Raw genomic sequence first — 20633 nt, 5'->3', positions numbered from 1 at the left:
CTGACAGAAGGAGCGATGCATGTTTAGCAACTTGAACAAATTAATGTGAAGCAATGGCGGAACTAGAATTTTCAGTAAGGGGGTTTAGAAGTAAATATACGGACTAGTTGAAAGGGTATACATAAAAATATTTTTGACCATGTAAAAATAGTATAATTTTCCGACGAAGGGGGTTCGGTGCAGCGGTGGCATTCTTGTATCATTTTGTTGTTTTTCTATTTAGTATCAGTAAATATGTTCGAAAATTCAGATCCTCTATTTGTTCTTTCTGAAATGGAGCGAATTGTATCACTTCTCTTGCCATAGGCAGATGTTTAGCATATGTTTTTAGACTTTTGAAAAATTAAGTCTTTATTTGGCACAGTGCTACTACTCCGATGCTGCAATTGCAGATGGCTACTTCAGTGTGCTAGCTGAAGTCTATATGCGTCAAGAGATTTCAAAATGTGAAATACAGTGACTCTTAAGTCTGATCCTCTACAAGGTGGGGATCCTTCCAGACAGATCCGTGATGATGCCCTCCAAATGCTTGAGACGTTTTCTGTCCGTGAATGGGCTGATGATGGGATGGAGGGGTCTGGAAGCTGCAGAGCTGCTGTAGTTGGGAACCTTCCAGATTCATATCAACAGTTCCAATGTAATCTTTCTTGTAAACATGCTAAAGATCATCCTGAACTGAGCCAGTTGCGTTGCGAAGAAATTATGCAGAGGCACTTGATGCTGTTGATACAATTGCACAGCATCAAGTCCTCCCCTGCATGGCTCTATGGATTGAGAATCTCAATTTCGGGAAACTCAAGGACTCTGACTGGAGTGAGAGATTATTGAAAAGTTTTATTATATGACATGGAGACATGGTGATTAGTTTCCTTATGAAATTGAAAAGCTTTGGAGCACAATGGCTAGCAAACCCCGGAACATAAGTCCAGTTTTAGATTTTTTGATTGCAAAAGGGATTGAGGATTGTCATTCAAATGCTTCAGCAGTAATAAGTGGTGCATTTGCTACATATTTCTCTGTTGCTAAAAGGGTTGGTTTATACTTGGCTCGTATCTGCCCCCAACGTACTATTGATTACCTGGTTTATCAACTGGCTCAGCGTATGCTTGAAGATAACATGGAACCTCTGTGGCCTAGTGCAAACAGAGATGGTAATGGGAACTTCATATTGGAATTCTCTCAGGGGCCGTCTGTAACTCAAGTTTCATCAATTGTAGAGAGCCAACCTCACGTCACCTTTGTTAGTTTGTGGATCTCTTGATGGTCCTCTAAGAAACATCAGTGGTCGGAGGCAGAATTGCTTCGGGCCTCTTGAGTCCTATGCCTCCTGAGTTGAATATTGTTTCTCTAACTGCTGTCGGTCTGGCCAACTTCTTCCATCACTGGTGAACATGTCAGGGCCATTAATGGGAGTACTAACTTCAACAGGAAGTCTGCAAAGTCGCCATGTCTCTCCAGACAGTGGAGATTATCACATTGATACCCCAAATATAGGGGAAGAAAGGTTGCACTTGGCGTCTGGAACACATGTTGTTAATGCAAAAGAACTTCAATCAGCATTGCAAGGTCATCAGCAGCACCTACTCACTTATGCAGACATAGCCTTGATTTTACTTACTGAAATTGCCCATGAGAATGATTGAAGTTTTCTGATAGCATTTACCTTTGTTCTTTCATGTCACTTTCGTCTCCATGGATAGTTCAGAGGATATTGTCTTTGAGCATTGTCAGCACCTTCTTGTTAATCTGTTGTATTCCCTTGCTGCGCATCACTTGGAATTGTATGATGTTGAAAAATAGTGATGGAGAGAACAAACAGCGAGTAGTGAGCTTGATAAAGTATGTTCAATCTAAGCAATAGATAAATTGCCTACTATTTTCATGGCTTACTCCCTTGGTGGGATCTCAAGTATAGAGCACTTTCTAGCATGTGTTTCACCATTACTATGCAATGAATGGTTCCCCAAGCACTCGGCTCTAGCATTTGGGCACCTCCTATGTCTTCTTGAGAAGGGGCCAGTTGAATATCATCGTGTTAAACTTTTTATGCTGAAGGCATTGCTTCAGCATACTCCGATGGATGCTGCTCAAAGTCCACACATGTATGGCAATTGTATCTCAGTTGGTAGAGAGCACTTTGTGTTGGGACACACTTTAGTGTATCAGAAGCCCCTCTTGCAGAGCTGTAGCTTACCTGGATCACATCTGCATCAGCTCGGACAATTTGAGAGTGGACTTGCTGCCGTTGAAGAGAAGATTCTTGCTCCTCAGACCTCGTTTAAGGCTCGGAGTGTGCCATTGCCGTTTGCAATGGGAATCCATAGAAGTCTATATTTATTTTTTCGGTTGAAACCCACCCGGTGTCCCGGTACCCACTTTTTAAGAGTCCGACTATATCTGGATTCGTCCCGGGATGGGCCCCATTTAGGGGGGAAGAGCTCCCAACAGAGTGTTTGTCCTTACCCAGGGTCGAACCCTCGACCTCTGGGTAAGGTTGGAGCAGCCCCTTACCACTGCGCCACAAGTCTATTTTGCACTTTATTTAAGCAGCCCAATGTTTGAACACTTACTATTTAATGTTTATAAAGTGATTTTAAACACTTGAATTCAACACTAATTTTGTATCAAACATCAGAATTACAATTGAATGACACTTCCCTTGTTTTCCATACTTCATGATTGTGAGATATCACTCGCTGTTGCGAATCTTAAAAGAGAATCTACTCAAAAGTTCTCTATGATTAGTTAATCAATATACTTACAATGCATGTTCTTGGTTGTTTGAAAGGTTGACTAGAAGAGAATTGTCAATGATTTGCTGGGTGATTTCAGTTAAGCTTCAAATATATAATTGCCAATTATAACGTTCATTTTGCTGGATTCTGATTGAAGTGAACTGTTATTATATTGAAATTGACAGAAGGAGCGATGCATGTTTAGCAACTTGAACAAATTAATGAGAAGCAGTGGCGGAACTAGAATTTTCGGTAAGCGGATTCAGAAGCAAATATACGGACTAGTCGAAGGGGGTTCAACATCTACTATATGTATATATAAATATTTTTGACCATATAAAAATAGTATAATTTTCCACCGAAAGGGGGTCGGATGTAGCTCCGCCACTGTGTGAAAGGGTCTGGGAGATGTGTTATCATTTAAAATGTGGAAAAGAATAGACGTCAAGCCAACTTATTACGAAGCAAAAAGGAGTAGACATCAAACTAATCATGTCATTTGCTTAGAGATTCGTATGCTTGCAAGCACAAGTGAAAAAAGAAGATTAAACAATTCAGATTTCAGTGGTACGTACCCATCAAAATACGTGCAAAAGTGATCATTATTCTCTTGATAAATTTAGTTACAACAAAACGAGTGGAAGTTAATGGCGAAAATTTTGCAACAAGGAAGAAAATACATACAAAATGAAATTAAATGTATGTCTGATGTAACCAAATGTTCTTTAATGTTGATCACGTTGAAATTAAAGGATGCAAAGAAAAAATATTTAAAAAAAAAATAGATTAACAAAATTAAGTCAAATAAATTGAAATCGAAAGAATAATATTTTCTTTATTGCCTAAAAAGTTAATCATTGTCACTTGTCACTATTTTTCAAATTGAATTTTTATTTGTACAAGTAATTTTTTCTATTTTACCCTTAACATTAAATATTTATTATTCAAATTATTTTTATGACATTAAACATCAATTAATATGAATACTACAATAAAATATTCAGATCACTAATTATTTTTAAATAAATATACTATATGAAAAAGTGACAAGTAAAAATAAACAAACAAAATGCTATTTATTTTGAATAATATAAACTTAATACTCCTAAGGGATTGAAATTGTGTGTTGTTATCCTTTTGTCACGTTAATACGGACTAAATGTGTGTTTGAATAAATTAAAACGAGGCATGAATAACGTTTTTATAACCTAAGGGATCAAAAGTGTGTGTTGTTATCCTTTTGTTAAGACATAGAAGTAACTTTCGGCAGCTCCTATACCCCAACTAAGAAATACGCAGTCTGCGGAAAGTGTATTTATGGCCCCTTTGTGTGTGAGCATATGTGCCTCTCTTCATCTCCTCCTATTTTGATCTTTTTTTTTTCTTTTGTTCTTTTCTACACTATACTTCTTTATTTTAATTTCTCTACAAATTTATTTATTATTTTTCATTTTTTAATGGTTAAATAGTTTAAATTTAATCATAAATTTGAGCACATAATTTTTAAGTTTTTAGGTAAAATTTATATATTTGAAAACTAAGTAAAAATTACTATAAATCACAATTATTGACCAATTCAAAATATTTTTAAAATATATGAAAGAATTGCTAGCTAAATAAATTTAGTTGAATCTCGAAATCGAAACTAACACATAAATTGAAACAGAGAAAATATATTTCAATCTTTCTCGATCTCTTTTGTTTTTTTTGGTTAATTAGTATCTCTCTCTCACTTATATGTTCTTTTTTATTTCAACAGTTTTCTTTTGTTTTAATCTATTTTAAATCAATTTTATTACTCCCTCAATTTTATTTATTCGGCCCGCTGAAAATAACTTTTCTCCTTATTTATTTATTTTAACAAATAAAAATTTCATGTTATTTCTTTAGTATTTATTATAAAATAACTATATAAAGTATTAATAGTTAAATTTAAATTTTCAAAACATAATCAATAGGATTAATTTAGTAAAATAATTTTTTAATATAATCACAATTTAATTTATGTATAAAAAATAAACTCATAACAAAATTATGAAAGACCTTCATGTGTTATTAAATAACATAAATATTATAAACATGAGTTGTGGTGCAATGATGGGGCTGCTCCACCTTTAACCAGATATTGAGGGCTCGACACTGGTATGGAGAAAACTCTATTGGGAGCGCTGTCATCTTAATGGGCCCTGCAACGCGCAATTCAGATTAATCGGGACTGGGACTTCAATACAAACACCGTACACCGAATAGGAAATTAAAAAAAAAATTTAGAGTTTATGGACAAACCATGAGTTATTTTTATTATCGTTAAATTAACTTGAACCCAGTTACGAATTTTTAAAATTTCATTTTAGTTCATTTTATCTAGTTTTCTCATTTTGAATTTTTTTTATTGGAAGTTTTCTAGGAAAAAAAAATTCCCCAATTTTCTCACATTGAATTGCTATCTTATGTATTTTTTTTAAGTCAGGGGTCTATCGGAAACAACTTCGATACTTTATTTGAGGTAATGATATGATCTGCTTACAATCTACCCTCCCCAGACCCATTATGTGAGAATATACTACGTATATTATTATCATCACAATATTTTATATATTTATTTAAATATGATAGTAGTATTAAAAATAACATTTAATTTTTACTTTGTTATCAAATACAAAAGAAATTTGGATCTTTAAGAACCAAATAAAATAAAATTAAAGAAATAGTCAAATTAATTTTAATAAATTTAGAAAGTGTGAAAAAAAGAGAGGAGTAAGGAGGAAAGATAAATAAAAGAAAAAAGATAAATTGGGGAGAAAGAGGGCAAGTTAATTAAATTGATACAATGGTCCATAAGAGATTATTTTGTCAATTTAAAAATCCCTCACACAAGTATCAATAGGTGTGCCTTGCTATGTTAAAATTTTCCCGCCGTCTGCCTCTGCCTTAATAGTAATAGGTATTAGCTATCCGCCGTCTGCAGCCTTACTACTCTAATACCCTAGTTTTTTTTCATATGGATTCTAAAAAAGTATTAATCTTTGATCCTTGTATCGAAGGTGATTTCGATGAGTTATATTATCAGTGCAGGAAAATTATTTGGTTGATGAGAATTCGATGTCATGATGATACTCAAGTAGATATTACTGGATTTACTCTTGGCAAAGAAGGATACATTATCACCACACAACACTCTTTACCAAAAAATATTAAAGAAATCGAAGCGCGTCCGCTACACGAAGATGGATTCAATTATCTGGTTGAAGTTGTTCTTCAAAAGCCATCATGGAATGTTGTCTGGCTTAAAATTATGGAAATTAAGGACAACGATACCGAAATCAAGAACTTAAATGATATCTCGGTTGGTCAACTTGCAAGTGATTCATCCTTGTCCCTAGGTGAAGTGTTACTACACATTATTGGTGCGGATGGTCACAAGAAATTTGCTGATGGTTCGGATGCATGGTACGTAGGGTCTTTTTCTGTTGGTAGGGTATCTTTTCCATGTTTGGATAAGGTGGATTTGCCAAAAGACAATGTTTGTTGCAAAGACTATGTGTTCGATTACTCCAGTCGCATGCCTCGGTATCGAATTCTTGGTCATTTGTGTAATTCACAGACACATTCGAATTATGATTTCGGAGAGCTGGTTCACCCTCAACTCCCTCTAATACAAATTAGTGACTTGAATGATTGTTCCTACCGTACTTCAGGTAGCCCAGTATTTAATGACAAAGGACAAGTTGTGGGCATGATGTTGTTCGCTGATGCAAATAGGTTTTGCTTTGCTATTCATGCTTCCATTTTGAGAGAGTCATTAAAGGAATTGGGGACACTTGCAGATGAAGACATGTCCTAATTTGGTGCAGGGTGGTGATTACCGGAAGAAAGCACATGTTTTAAATGTAGTGAGCTCCATCAAAGTTCAGTTTAGTCTTAACCTCAGCATTAGTTTTTGTTTGAGTCATGCTCTGTATTTTTCCATTTGGTTGTTTTTGTTTGTCGTTGTTCAATATATTTTAGTTTCTACTGTTCAAGTTGATTCACTCTATTTTAAGTAACCTAAAGTTGTTTCTAGTTCCTTTTTTGTGGCTTACTTATTTGCAATAGTCATGTGGAGACATTATGTAGGAAAGCTAAGCAGCGGACTGAACAGTCATTCCAAGCACTTTATACTCTCTGTACAGGAAAGCTGAACAGCGGGATGTGTTATTGATAACTTTAGTTTGAAAGAGGGTGAAAGAACTAAACAGTGAGGAAATCATTGAAACATCTACCCTGGATGATGAGTTGAATGGATTGCAACTTAAGCATCTGAGCCTGATTTCTAACCCGCAATAAACATTATATCTACTCAGTCATTTGATTTTGGGCGTAACTATTGTTTTAATCATTCTTGCAGGTTGGCATGATTTCTGCTAATGATGGAATACTTCTTGTGGATTTTTGTTTCGCTTATTTTTGAATTCCGAGTGGTATTTGCTCATTTAATTTAAGATGTTGTATTTGGTACCAGTTCAAATCTATATGCTGTAGTTTCAAAAGTTTATATATGTCCCAATATCGACCCATTAGCTTGTGTAATACGATATACAAACTTATTAGTAAAATTATCACGAATAGGTAGAAACCCACTTGGAAAAATTGATACATCCGTCCAGTCTGCTTTTGTCCCTATTTGATAACGCTATAATTGTTCAAGAAATTTTGAATTACTTTCGAACTTCTAAAGTGAAAAAGAATATTATTTTGCTTTATGATCGACCTCGAAGTTTGATCGCTTGGAGTGGTCCACTCTACTACGTCAACTTCCCTAAAAATACGAGGGAATCTCTTTATTTGGTCATAAGGCTTGTTGAAATTACCTATTTAGTAATATTAGTCATCAAAAAAACAATACCTATTTAGTAATATTTAAGAGGGGATCTCGTTAAATCGTTGTTTGCTGTCAAACTGTACCTCAAGTTTATTCTAATGTGAGATGGTTTTCCCTTCCTGCTTGTTGACCAAGTTTGTTTTTTTATCATTCTTTTCTCCGTAGAGCATGCAAGCATTCTTACGTTTTGGTTTTGGGGTCGTACTCTTCATTGATGTTGCTGTCTCTTTCCTCTACTTTTAGCAGATATTTTAGATCCTTTGGGCCTAGAATGCCAATTAAGGTGCCTAGAGGATACTTGTATTAAATCTTCTATTGTAATACTCTGGTATTTGGCAAGAAAAAATTGGAATCCAGGGAATAGCAGGAATTTGCTATACTTGGCTTCCTTCCTTCAGCTCAGGGGACTATACAACTTGCCATCTGAAGGACAGGGTATAGTGCTTACCAAGTTTATATGCTAGCCTGGAAAAAGTTACAATGGACAATGACCACTCAGCTTGTCTTGAGCTTCATGGATTTAGTACATGAATAGGCCGTGGCATCTCAAAATGTGAGAACAACAAGAACATGCTGAATAGTCCTTCCTCTCTTAAATGCTAATGTTGCATTTACAGCCCCACCCCCACCCCGCACCCCACCCCAATTGTTGTAATCACTTATTTCTTTGTTCTTGGGTTGTTGTTAATTTGTCTAATTTGTTCTGCAACTCTAGGTTGGCTATCCTTTAGTGACGCTTCTTCTGTGTCTTGGTGATCCACGTGTTTTTGTTAGTAACTTTGGTCCTCACATGGAGCAACTGTATAAGCTTCTGAAGGTAAGCTGTAATTATAGTCTTTATTGGCAAAAAAGTATTTACTTTGTTGTGGGCTTGTGGCTTCCTTTTTGAAGATTTTTCAGCACACATATAATATCGATCCTTTTCATAGGATAAGAACCATCGATTCATGGCCTTAGACTGCTTACATCGTGTACGGAGATTCTACTTGAGTGTTCACGGTGATTCTCAGCCTCCAAATCGTGTGTGGGATTACCTAGACAGTGTAACAAGACAGCTCCTTACATTTCTCAGAATGGGCATGCTTACACAGGATGTACAACATGATAAGCTCATCGAATTCTGTGTGACTATTGCTTAACATAACATTGAATTTGCTATGAATGATGTGATATTGGAGTTAATGAAGCAACACGGTCCAAGTGAATCAAAAGTTATTCGTCTTCGTGCTTTGCTTGCCATTGTCATGTCTCCTACCGGCCAGCATTTTGGCTTGGAAATTCTCCATGGTAATAATTATATAGTTGGGTCTCATTGGTGTTTTTTATTCATTTGGCCTTGCTATTCTGAACTCATGACTTTCTTTATCACATATGCGGCAGTTTGTGGTGTTGGCCACTTCATCCCAAAAGTGAAGGCTGCAATTGACTCAATTTTGAGATCTTTTCATAGGACATATAGCCAGGCTCTTCTTAATTCTTCAAGGACCGCTATGGGTAATTATCTACACTACAAATAACACTTTCAATTTTGAGATCTTTTCATAGGACATATAGCCAGGTGCTTCTTAATTCTTCAAGGACCGCTATGGGTAATTATCTACACTACAAATAACACTTATACTCTTGAAGATTGATGGGATTTAACTTGTATATTGTTATGGTAGGTTAGCTGAAATCTGGAATTTAATTCAAGTATTTTGTACTTTATTTTGTTTATGACTGTTACGTCCTTAAGATGCTTTTCTTAACTGCTTTCCTGTTGAAAATGTGTTATTTGTATCGAGTGATAATCCATCATGGATGTGCATACCTTTTATCCGATTAGTGTATTGAAAGTATGCCCCTTAAAGCATGAACGACAGAACTATGTGTGGTGGTTGCATCTAATTGCATTAATCTGTCTCGGTAAGCATGTGTGGATGTTCAAGCTTCATTTTCATTCAATGCTGCAAGTTTGACATATTAAACTTTGATTGTTCATGTCATATTCTTACAACTTTGAAGTCTTTCATTCACCGGTCAATCTTTTGTCTCTGCTAAATGCTGCTTGTCTTTATACTGCTTTGTGTTATGTTTATGGTTTACGATGTAAAATCATCACACTAAATCTTGATTCATCATCCACATTTTTGAGGTTTGATACCAATAAACTAGCCACAATTAACATTCTATTCATCTCCTAAAAAGTATTTTTTGGTTTGGTAGATTGAACTGCCCCTCTACATTGTGTGAAGTATTGCTTTTATATACAATACTCTTTTGTTGTGCCCAGATGCTGCAACAAAAGAGAAGTCTTAGGGATATCTACTCCGCTCAGTTCTGAAGTGCATACCATATCTGATTGAAGAAGTTGGCCGTAGTGCTAAATTACTGAGATAATACCTCAACATGGCATCAGTATTGATCCTGGTGCATGTGAGGAAGTGGTACAATTACTCAATCGGATCGTGGGTACCTGCCGCATCCTCGTTTTTCAGTTATGAGAGGGATGTCAAACTTAATTCTACGCCTTCCAGATGAGTTCCCTCTTCTCATTCAGACTTCGCTGGGGCACCTTCTGTAGCTCATGCATTATTGGAGAGCTTGTCTAACTGATAATAAGGTGGAGTATGATGTTTCTGATGCAAAGCGTGTGCAGAGAATGGAGGGATTCAAGAAATCCTCTTCCATCACTCTCAAGAAACAGAACTTCGTGCTTCTGAGAGAGATGCAGTTGGTCTTATATTCCTTAGTTCAGTGGATAGTCAGATCCGGCACATAGCCGTGGAGTTAGTGCGCTGTGTTCGTGCTTTAGGAAATTATACAAGGGAACTCTTATTGCATGAACAATCAGATCATAATTTGAAAGATGAAGCTGAAACCATATTCATAATTGATGTTTTAGAAGAGCATGGGGCGGGTAGCATTCTCTTTCCCTTTTAATGCATCCTGACATTCTCTTATTTTTGGTTAGGTAATTCTAGAGCATATCTAATAAGGATCTTTTCTTCTGCAGGATGATATTGTTCGAAGTTTTACTGGGATTCGGGGCGTCCATTTGATCTGAGGCGAGAGTCTGAATGGGTACCCCCTGAGCTTACTCTCCAGTCTATATATACTCTTTGAGAGCCCGGATAAGAACAGATGGGCCCGCTGTCTTAGCTAGCTTGTCAAGCATGCAGTGGAGTTGTGTCCAAGTTCTGTTCAGGAAGCAAAGTAAGCAATTTGTGAAATTATTGACATCTGAAACATGTGAAAATGTCCTCAGCATCATGCTTTAGTGTGTCATTTATCTTTCATGAGTACTTTTTGGTATACTTGGGGAAGCCAAAACAACCCCGCCGTGGAATTATTTGTGTGAAATGGTAGTCCACCTACAAAATCACAAATAGCTTAATGTAAAACACTTAAAGGTAGTAAATGTAATTCTTTGCTTACCATTACTCACGAGTAGTTTTTCCTCCTAGGAAAAATAGACGAATGCCCGTTCCATCATGCTGTGCATTGCTGCTTGTTTGATGGATTTCAGAGTTCTTCCATGAAGCATGCCTTCTATGAGAACATTTTATTCATTGTTAAAGTGATTGAATATTTGAAGTTCCATTCGTTAAATCATTCATGCAGTTCCTTATTTTAAAATTCAAACTTGAGTAATTCAGTGCAGAAAGTTTGAAGTTTCATATAATGTTGATGCTACATGCAGATTGGAAGTTATTCAGTGGCTTGCTCACATAAAGCCTGCTGAGTTGGGAGGAAAGGTATATATATATAAAGTGATTGAATATTTGAAGTTCCATTCCTTAAATCATTCATGCAGTTCCTTATTTTAAAATTCAAACTTGAGTAATTCTGTGCAGAAAGTTTGAAGTTTCATATAATGTTGATGCTACATGCAGATTGGAAGTTATTCAGTGGCTTGCTCACATAAAGCCTGCTGAGTTGGGAGGAAAGGTGTATATATATATATATATATATATATATATATATATATATATATGCAGGACAACAAGAAGCTAGAGCAATGGCTGATGTATGTCGCATGTTCATGTCCATCTGATATTAGAGAAGGTGGTGATTTGGAAGCAATAAAAGAACTTTTCCACCTCATCTTCCCATCCCTAGTCTGGTTCTGAAGCAAATATAGTGAGTAGCTACTACCTACAATCATTCTTATGGTAGCAGAATGGGCTGACCTATGTTATCATTATTAATACATTTATAGGTCGGAGTAACAAAAGTATATAAATAGTCTCATGATAACATGTAGGAAATTTTATAATGGTGGAAATACTAACATGACATTAGTGTAATTAACTTGGGTTTAGCATCCAAGCTCCACCGGTGTATATGGTTTTAGAAGTTGTTAAGCCACTATCTAAATTATTTTCTGATATCTGGTAGAAATGCAAGGTAAGGCTGCGTACGATACACCCTTGTAGTGGGGACCTTCTCCGGACACCGCGCATAGCGGTAACTTTAGTGCACCGGGCTGCCCTTTTTTTAGGCATTAGCCACTAGTGACTCGCTTAAGAAAAAAATACCTCAAAGGTTGTTACAACCAAGATCTAATTGTGTAATCACTGGAAGAATTTCTGTAGGATTGATGGGCTAAGAATGTTATATCTTGGGTTTGCTTACATTTGATAGTCATGCTGCTAAACATCATGTGGACATTAAATGCAGTTCTATTGGTACATATTGAGATAAGTATCTTTGGATTTTTTTATTGTCAAAAACTTTTATATCCTAAATATAAGCAACCAAAAAATTAGGTTATGTATAAGTGTTTTTTTTTTTCCATCCAAAAAGAAGTATTTGCATGGTTGAAAAGAGTAAAAGGAGCGAATAAAACTGTTCATTCAGTTGGCATCATCTTGAGTTACTTTTTCTTTCTGCTTGTTTTAGCATGCAGCTACAATGGCTCTGGGGCACTCCCATCTTGAAATATGCGAAGTCATGTTTAGTGAGCTTGCATCTGTCATTGACGAGGTCTCCCTGGAGGCAGAAGGGAAACCAAAATGGAAGGTAATTTTTTCAAACTTTCTTGTCATCGTAGTTCTCCTTTTATGTTCACTTGCTCTATATGTAATGTCAGTAAATGAGTGATCTTTGTTTCTTTGGATGGAATGAGCAATATGATGTTTTATCCATTTTATATATTACTATGTAGGCTAGGAGTTTTTTCAATGTGCGCATGTGCTGTAATGAGACATATAAAAGTTAAATACTTAGGGATCGTTTGGTACATAGACTAAATTATCCCAGGATTATAATCTTGGGATAATAATCCCTAGACTATTTTATACCATTTGGGAGGTGATACAAAATAGTCCCACTGTTGATGGGATAAGATGGGTTATACCAAGACTAAATTTGGTATTTGTATTTTATCCATGGGATATCTCAAACTTATCCATGAGATATCCCACCTTATACCTCTACCAAATGACTACTTATGGTTCTAATTCCACAGGAAGTAACCGATATGGCATAAAGTGTAGGAGGCAAACTTGAAGCAGTCAGCAAGGAGATGAACCTAAGGAACAAAAAAACACCTGAAAAAGAAAAACAAAATGACTACACCTTAATCCCAAGCTAGTTGGGCTCGGCTTATTCATTTTGCTCTGTTTGGACTGATTTTATTCAACTCTTGAGCCGGGGGTCTATCGGAAACAGCCTCTCTACTTCTTCGGAGGTAGTGGTGTGGTCTGCGTACATCTTTCCCTCCCCAAACCCCACTTGGTGGGAATACACTGGGTTGTTTGTTGTTGTTGTTGGACCCATTTTATTCAACTATTTGATAATCTGGGTGTTTTCTGACACTAGGGGTTCTCTAATTTATTAAAAACTACTAAGGTTCTAGACACGTTCTACAGGCATGCATATATCTGAACACAAAAAGGTTCCCAGTAACATTTGTACCTCAAGACAAAGCACTCCCCCAAATAGTCTGTCACCTACCTGAGTCTTTTGCTTCCATTTGTCTTATTTCTTGCTAAATCTTCATAGATTCTGGGAGATTGTAGGTCTTTTGGGACAATTTTCTTCCATGTGATTTTAGGTCTATTTTTTCCCCATTTAATACCTTTAGTCATTTTGGTTTAACGCACACCATCCAGTTGTCTATGTAGGACATCTACAAACTGTTTCATGGTCTATTTTTTTCCCATTTAATACCTTTAGTCATTTTGGTTTAACGCACACCATCCAATTGTCTATGTAGGACATCTACAAACTGTTTCAAACAACCTCAAATGCTTTATCCTCTATGAATGTTTCTACAGAATACAATGAGAAATGGTGTTTGAGATGGTTTGTTCATATCTTACGCGAACTTCCAAATGCACCTACCTACATGTGTAAAACCATGGTTATTGAAAGATTATTTCGGTATTTCGTTAAGAAACGTCAGAAAAGTGTGTTCAATATCGGAGTCAAGTTTGGAATAAAGCAATCCAAAATATAAATATGGAGCAAGTTAGGGAGTGTTTGGCCATGAGAATTTTTCACTTTTTTTTTAGGAAAATTATTTCACTTTAGTGAAAATTGTAGTGTTTGGCCATAAGAATTCCAAATACAATTTGGAATTGTTTTTGGAAAAGTGAAAACAAATTAAACTTGTTTCACTTTTTTCGCTTTTGCTTCTCTCATAAAAAGTCAAAAACAACTCCAATATATATTCATGGCCAAACACACTCCAAACTCCATTTTTAACTCCAACTCCAAGAAATTTTAACACCTACTTAGACTATGCAAATATTCCAAAACTGGAGTTCTTTTCCTCCTTGTGGTTTTTCATTTCCCTCCCTATTACTATTGTGCCAGAAAAGAGAACTGTATTTTGAGTCATCATAAGCTCTTTGCTTTGACAGGTTATGAGCTCATTCACGCTTCTTAGGTACATAAATGCTGAGTAATAGTGTTGTGCTTAATATAAGCCTTGCAGGAAACCATAATAGTGTTGTGCTTAATATAAGCCTTGCAGGAAACCATAAATGCTGAGTAATAGTGTTGTGCTGAGCAATAGATGAATTGGCTACTGTTTTCATGGCTTACTCCCATGGTGAGATCAGAAGTGTAGAACACTTTTTAGCATGTGTTTCACCATTAGGCAAGGAATGGTTCCCCAAGCACTCGGCTCTAGCATTTGAGCACCTCCTTTGTCTTCTTGAGATCATACTACTTATGCTGAAGGCATTGCTTCAGCATACTCAGATGGATGCTGCTCAAAGTCCACATGTATGCAATTGTATCTCAGTTGGTAGAGAGCACTTTGTGTTGGGAGGCACTTCAGTGTTATTAGAAGCCCTCTTGCAGAGCTGTAGCTTACCTGGATCACATCCGCATGAGTTGGGACAATTTGAGAATGGATTTGCTGCCGCTGAAGAGAAGATTCTTGCACCTCAGACCTCATTTAAGGCTCGAAGTGGGTCATTGCAGTTTGCAATGCTCGGACTTGGAGCTGGTTCCACATCAGTAGCGCAACCCAATGCATCTGAGTAAGATAAGGTCTGTCAGCCAAAGAATTAGCACTGCAAAACACGAGGCTGATGCTAGGGAGAGTACTTGATAGTTGTGCACTTGGACGGAGGAGAGATTACAGAAGATTGGTTCCTTATGTAACTAGGTACTGGGAATCCACAGAAGTCTATTTTGCACTTTATTTAAGCCCAATGTTTGAACACTTACTATTTACTGTTTATTAGTAAGTGTTTTTAAACACTTGAATTCCACACTAATTTTGAATCAAATCTCAGAATTACAATTGAATGAAACTTCCCTTGCTTTCTATAGTTCATGATTATGAGATATCACTCGCTGTTGTGAATCTTAAAAGAGAACTCTACTCAAAAGTTTTCTGTGATTAGTAAATAAATATATTTTAAATTTTCCAAATCTCATAACTAAATTTTGTGTTTCCCAAAAGTTACGAGGGATCAGGGAAAAGCTCTTTTTTCTCTCAGGCACTAATCCCAATGTAATTTAAAAAAAGAATAACATTTTCAAACCAAATCTCACCGGTGGTCCTTCGGATCACCGGAATCCCTCTTTTGCTTCCTTCTTCTCTCAATCCTTCCCGACCATAGCCATCACCATCAACTTCCGACCAAACCCCAGGAAACCCACCAACAAAAACCATCCCACGCGCTCACACGCGTCTCCGACTTCCTAAGCTCCGGCGTCACGCGCGCGTGAGGACATTCTGTCAGATCTTTCACTTTTCAGCTTCAAGACCGCTACTTTACGGCAACTTCCTCCAAAAATCAGATCTGTGAGGCCCTTATTTCAGATTTCTTGTTTCTCCAGCTTCAACAACGCTACTTTCCGGCAACTTCCACCAAAAGTCAGATCTGTGAGGCCCTTCTGTCCGATTTTCAGCGTCTTCAGCTTCAACAACGCCACTTTCTGGCTAATTTCCGGCAACTTCCACCAAAAAATCAGGTCTTTTAAACCACACTGCTAGGATGGAGGAGAATAAAATCTATTTTAATGCAGGGTTCAAATCATTTGACATCACTCGATGGGGAAATGATGCAACTGAAAGGTATGAATGGGTAGAGAGAAGCAGGAAGATGATGCGCAGATCTTCCATGAGTAGGAAGGTTATGGAGTGGATATGCTTCTGTCTGAGAGAAGCATCAAAAGAGAAAAGGAAGGAGACCAAGAGATGGAAATTGACAGATAAAGACTCAGACCACTTCTGTACAAGGAATCACAATGAATATGGGAGATTTGTAAGTATTATATCTCTATATAGAGGGGGAAGGACAGGCTTAATCATTCCAGAGCTAGCATTGAATGCTGGGTGGTTAGACATTGCTTTAAAGATAGAGAGGTTCATTAAATGTCGGAGGGAGAAGGTACAAATACCTAGCACAAAGGCATCTACAGATTACCCTTATAATAGGGTTATTCAAGATAGTAAATGGCAATCGAGGAACCTGCAAGAGGCGAAGATCAAAAGTAAGAAAAGAATTGTTGAGGTTCGAGATAAAATGGATGCTCAGGAAGAGAGTCTGCTAAGAAGATGCCTAGTTGGTTATTGTGAGGATACTAAGGAAACGCTAACCTTAGTTGATATTAGAAGATGGACCTCAACAAACTGGAAGAAAGCTTTTGGTATAAATATTTACGAGTTGAATGATGATATGTTCCTGTTTGAGTTCCCAAATAGAAACATGGCGGAACAAACTATCCGAGGCCAGTGGAAATGGAAGAGTAGCAATTTTCTACTTGAATGGTGGAAGCCAACAACAGGGTGTGTCCCTATATCTGCAAATACCAAGGAAACCTGGATTAGAGTAGTGGGAATTCTTCTTCATCTCTAGTCAAACAAGATTTTCCAAGAAATAGGAGGACTCTGTGGGGGTTGGGTAGCGACGGAGGAAGAAACAGAACTTAAGAATCATATGAAATGGGCTAGGATTCTGGTTGCAAATACTGGTATAGTATCCCAAGAGAAGTGTCTATATCCCGAAATGGCATCTTATTTCATCTTCAAGTATGGTCGGAATGCTTGCCTAGATTTGAATTCTTGCCGGAAAGTGTCGTTGGAAAAGGCGAGGAAACTTACCCGATCCATAGTTTTACCCAGAATTCCCTCGACGTAGCTGTCCGTGATGATGCAAAGGAATCCCATGAATATACAGATTTTCCTAGTCTCCAGCACCCTCTATCAACTGGGAGAAACGTGTCTTTACCATGTGCGGGGCATGTGAATCACTCAAGTGAGAATGTTAGAATAGACCTGGACAGTGGGTGTAACATAAAGACTCAAGGTCCAGATATGGCAGGTCAAGTGATAGAAAATAATTTTCAAGGTGAAATAAGAAGTTTTTCAGGATATCAGAGCACATTTAATTCTTTTGAAGACATAGAAAAACAGATGACTATGTATGGTGAGGCTTCAGTTGCTGAAATAGTGAGGAAGACAACACAATTAAAGGAAGGGATGGGGTTGTTGATAACAGGTGAAGAGGAAGATCAACTACTGGAAATAAATGACATCAGTGGTGCTGAGCAGGTTAATAATGAGAAAACAGAGCAGTCTGCTGACACAGAGATGGATAATTGGGAGGTGGACGAAGCAGTGCCATTAATGGCACAACAATTGATCACACAAGGGAAAGGAAAAGAAAATTCCTATTGGGTGCAGCAAAATCTAATCAAATTGGGAAAAATGCTCGGGGTCGATTTTCAAGGACATGAAGAGGAAGCTACAGAACTACTCATACAGATAGACAGTTGTAGATATGCAAGAAGACGGGAACAGGTTAGTGAGATCAAGAAGGCTAAGACAAAGGGAGTGCCAGAATTAAGAAGTCTGATGTGCTTTGATGTGAAATTTCAAAATAAAGGGAATAGATGTAGGGGGAGAAACATTAGCACTAGTTCTTGATGAAGTTCAAGTTAGTGTCTTGGAATGTTAGGGGATTAAATGATAGAGTTAAGAGGAGATTGGTGAATAGCATGATATGGGGATGGAAAACGGACATAATATGCCTTCAAGAAACAAAATTGGAGGGTAATGTCACAGAATTGGCCAAACAGGTGTGGGGAGGCAGATGGGTTAAGCAAGCATATTTGGAATCTAGTGGGACAAGAGGAGGAATTTTGTTAATGTGGGATGCGAGAGCATGAAAAAGGGAAATTCTGGAAGTAGGAACTTACTCCATCACATGTAAATTTGAAACTCAACTTCAAGATTACATGTGTCATATCACTGGAGTTTATGCTCCTAATTGTTACAAAGAAAAAAGAATGGTGTAGGCAGAATTGGGATCCGTAAGGGGGCTGATAGAAGGGCCATGGGCTATTTATGGGGATTTCAATGTATCAAGGTACATTAATGAGAAGAAGAACTGCAGCAGTAGAACCAGAGGTATGAAGGAATTCTCAAACTTTATTGAGGATATGAAGTTAGTTGATCTACAACTAGATGATGCAACGTATACTTGGTTCAAAGGAGATCAACAGGAAGTAGTATCAAGGATCGACAGGATCCTAAATTCAGAGGAATGGGATGGTAGTTTCCAAAACCTAAAGCAGATTCCACTGCAGAGAATGAGTTCTGATCATATTCCCATAGCTTTAGTTGGCGGATCCTGGGAGAGGAATAAGAGCTACTTCAAATTTGAAAATTGGTGGCTGGAATCAGAAGGCTTCATTGACAGGGTTAGAGGTTGGTGGTCTTCTTTCAACTTCACAGGGAAACCTAATTACATTTTGGCTTGCAAGCTAAAAGCACAGAAAGTTAAGCTCAAAGAATGAAGGAAATAGGAAGAAGGGAATCTGGGTATTCAGAGAAAAAAATAGCTTGAACAATTAGCAGTCTTAGATGCTGGGAGGGAAGATAAAATATTCACTGACGAGGAGATTGCCAAAAAAGCCGAACTGATGTTAAAATATGAAGAGATGCTCAAGAGGGAGGAAATCTCATGGAGACAAAAATCAAGAACACTTTGGTTGAAAGAGGGTGATAAGAATACAAAATTCTTTCACAAAATGGCAAATGCACATAGAAGATACAACAATATTGATCGGCCTATGATACAAGGAGAAATCACTCAGGTACCGAGTGAAATTGAAGGAGAGATCATTGACTATTACAATAATCTATACAAGGAAACGATTCAGTGGAGACCTGTGTACCAAAATTTCCAGTGCCCTACTCTAACAGAAGACGAAAAGTTAGCCCTTCAAAACAACTTTGAGGAAAGTGAAGTCTTGAGTTGCCTAAAGTTGTGTGCTACTGACAAAGCTCCAGGTCCCGATGGATTTACTATGGGGTTCTTTATCAAGTGTTGGGATATTGTGAAACAAGACATTATGGACACCTTTCAAAACTTCTATGACCGCGAAGTGTTTGAGAAGAGTCTGAATGCAACATTTATTGCTCTTATCCCTAAAAAGAAAGGTTCCAAGGAGTTGAGGGACTTCAGACTAATTAGCTTGATTGGCAGCATTTACAAGCTAATATCCAAAGTTTTGACTGAAAGGCTGAAAAGGGTGATTGACAAGTTAGTAGACTCGCAACAAATGACATTTATCAAAGGAAGGCAAATTATGGATGCTGTACTGATAGCAAATGAAACTGTTGATTCCAGAAACAAACAAAAGAAACCTGGGATTCTCTGTAAGTTGGACATAGAGAAAGCTTATGATCATGTTAATTGGAAATATTTAGAGAAGATGATGGAGAAGATGGGATTTGGGTTGAAGTGGCTAAACTGGATAAAATATTGTGTCTCAACTGATAGATTCTCTATTCTTATCAACGACAACCCTGCAGGTTTCTTTCAAATACAAAGAGGACTCAGATAAGGTGATCCACTATCACCTTTCTTGTTTTTTTATCACCATGGAAGGTCTGAATAACATGATAAAGACAACAAACACGAGAGGATGGCTCAGGGGATTTAATGTTGCTAGTGAAGAGGCTGAAAGAGTAGAAGTGACACACCTGCAATATGCAGATGATACTCTCATATTTTGTGATGCTGTGGAGGAACAACTTAAGTACTTGAGGGTGATACTTGTTCTATTTGAAGGGATATCTGGTTTACATATTAACTGGAGGAAGAGTGTAGTATATCAAATCAATGAAGTCAACAACATGAATTGGTTAGCATTAATTTTGGGTGGTGAAATAGGTGCATTGCCAACTACATACTTGGGATTACCTTTGGGAGCCAAATCTAAATCCATGGACATATGGAATAATGTGATTGAGAAATGTGAGAAGAAATTGGCAAGATGGAAGACTCAATATTTATCTTTAGGAGGAAGGTTGACACTTATCAACTCAGTACTGGATGCCTTACCTACATACACGATGTCTCTTTTTCCATTGCCTGCAAGGGTTATTATGAGGCTGGATAGTATCAGAAGAAAATTCTTGTGGCAAGGTAGTAAAGACAGAAAAGAATTTCATCTTGTAAAGTGTAAATTGGTGACAATCGACAAGAAGAAGGGAGGGTTGGGGATAAAGAACCTGAAAATTCAAAGTAAGGCTCTCATGATGAAATGGTTGTGGAAATATGCAAACAATGGCCAGC

The 20633-nt window shown here is 37.2% G+C and overlaps 2 long non-coding RNA genes across 2 annotated transcripts; both read left to right on the top strand.

The window, feature by feature from the left end:
• The first annotated feature begins 8234 nt into the window (after positions 1-8234).
• Positions 8235-9811, top strand: LOC124896109. Its single transcript, XR_007052558.1, has 3 exons — positions 8235-8413; positions 8526-8883; positions 8977-9811. It is a non-coding gene; the product is annotated as an uncharacterized LOC124896109 (long non-coding RNA).
• A 62-nt stretch (positions 9812-9873) lies between these two features.
• On the top strand, positions 9874-11529 carry LOC107861424. Its single transcript, XR_001671810.2, has 4 exons — positions 9874-10495; positions 10592-10791; positions 11279-11333; positions 11472-11529. It is a non-coding gene; the product is annotated as an uncharacterized LOC107861424 (long non-coding RNA).
• Positions 11530-20633: the final 9104 nt, after the last annotated feature.

The sequence above is a fragment of the Capsicum annuum genome, chromosome 2 (assembly GCF_002878395.1).
Source record: "Capsicum annuum cultivar UCD-10X-F1 chromosome 2, UCD10Xv1.1, whole genome shotgun sequence".
NCBI classification, from domain to species: Eukaryota; Viridiplantae; Streptophyta; class Magnoliopsida; order Solanales; family Solanaceae; genus Capsicum; species Capsicum annuum.
Note: the sequence above shows the minus strand (reverse complement) of the source record. Positions and strands in the feature narration are given on the sequence as shown.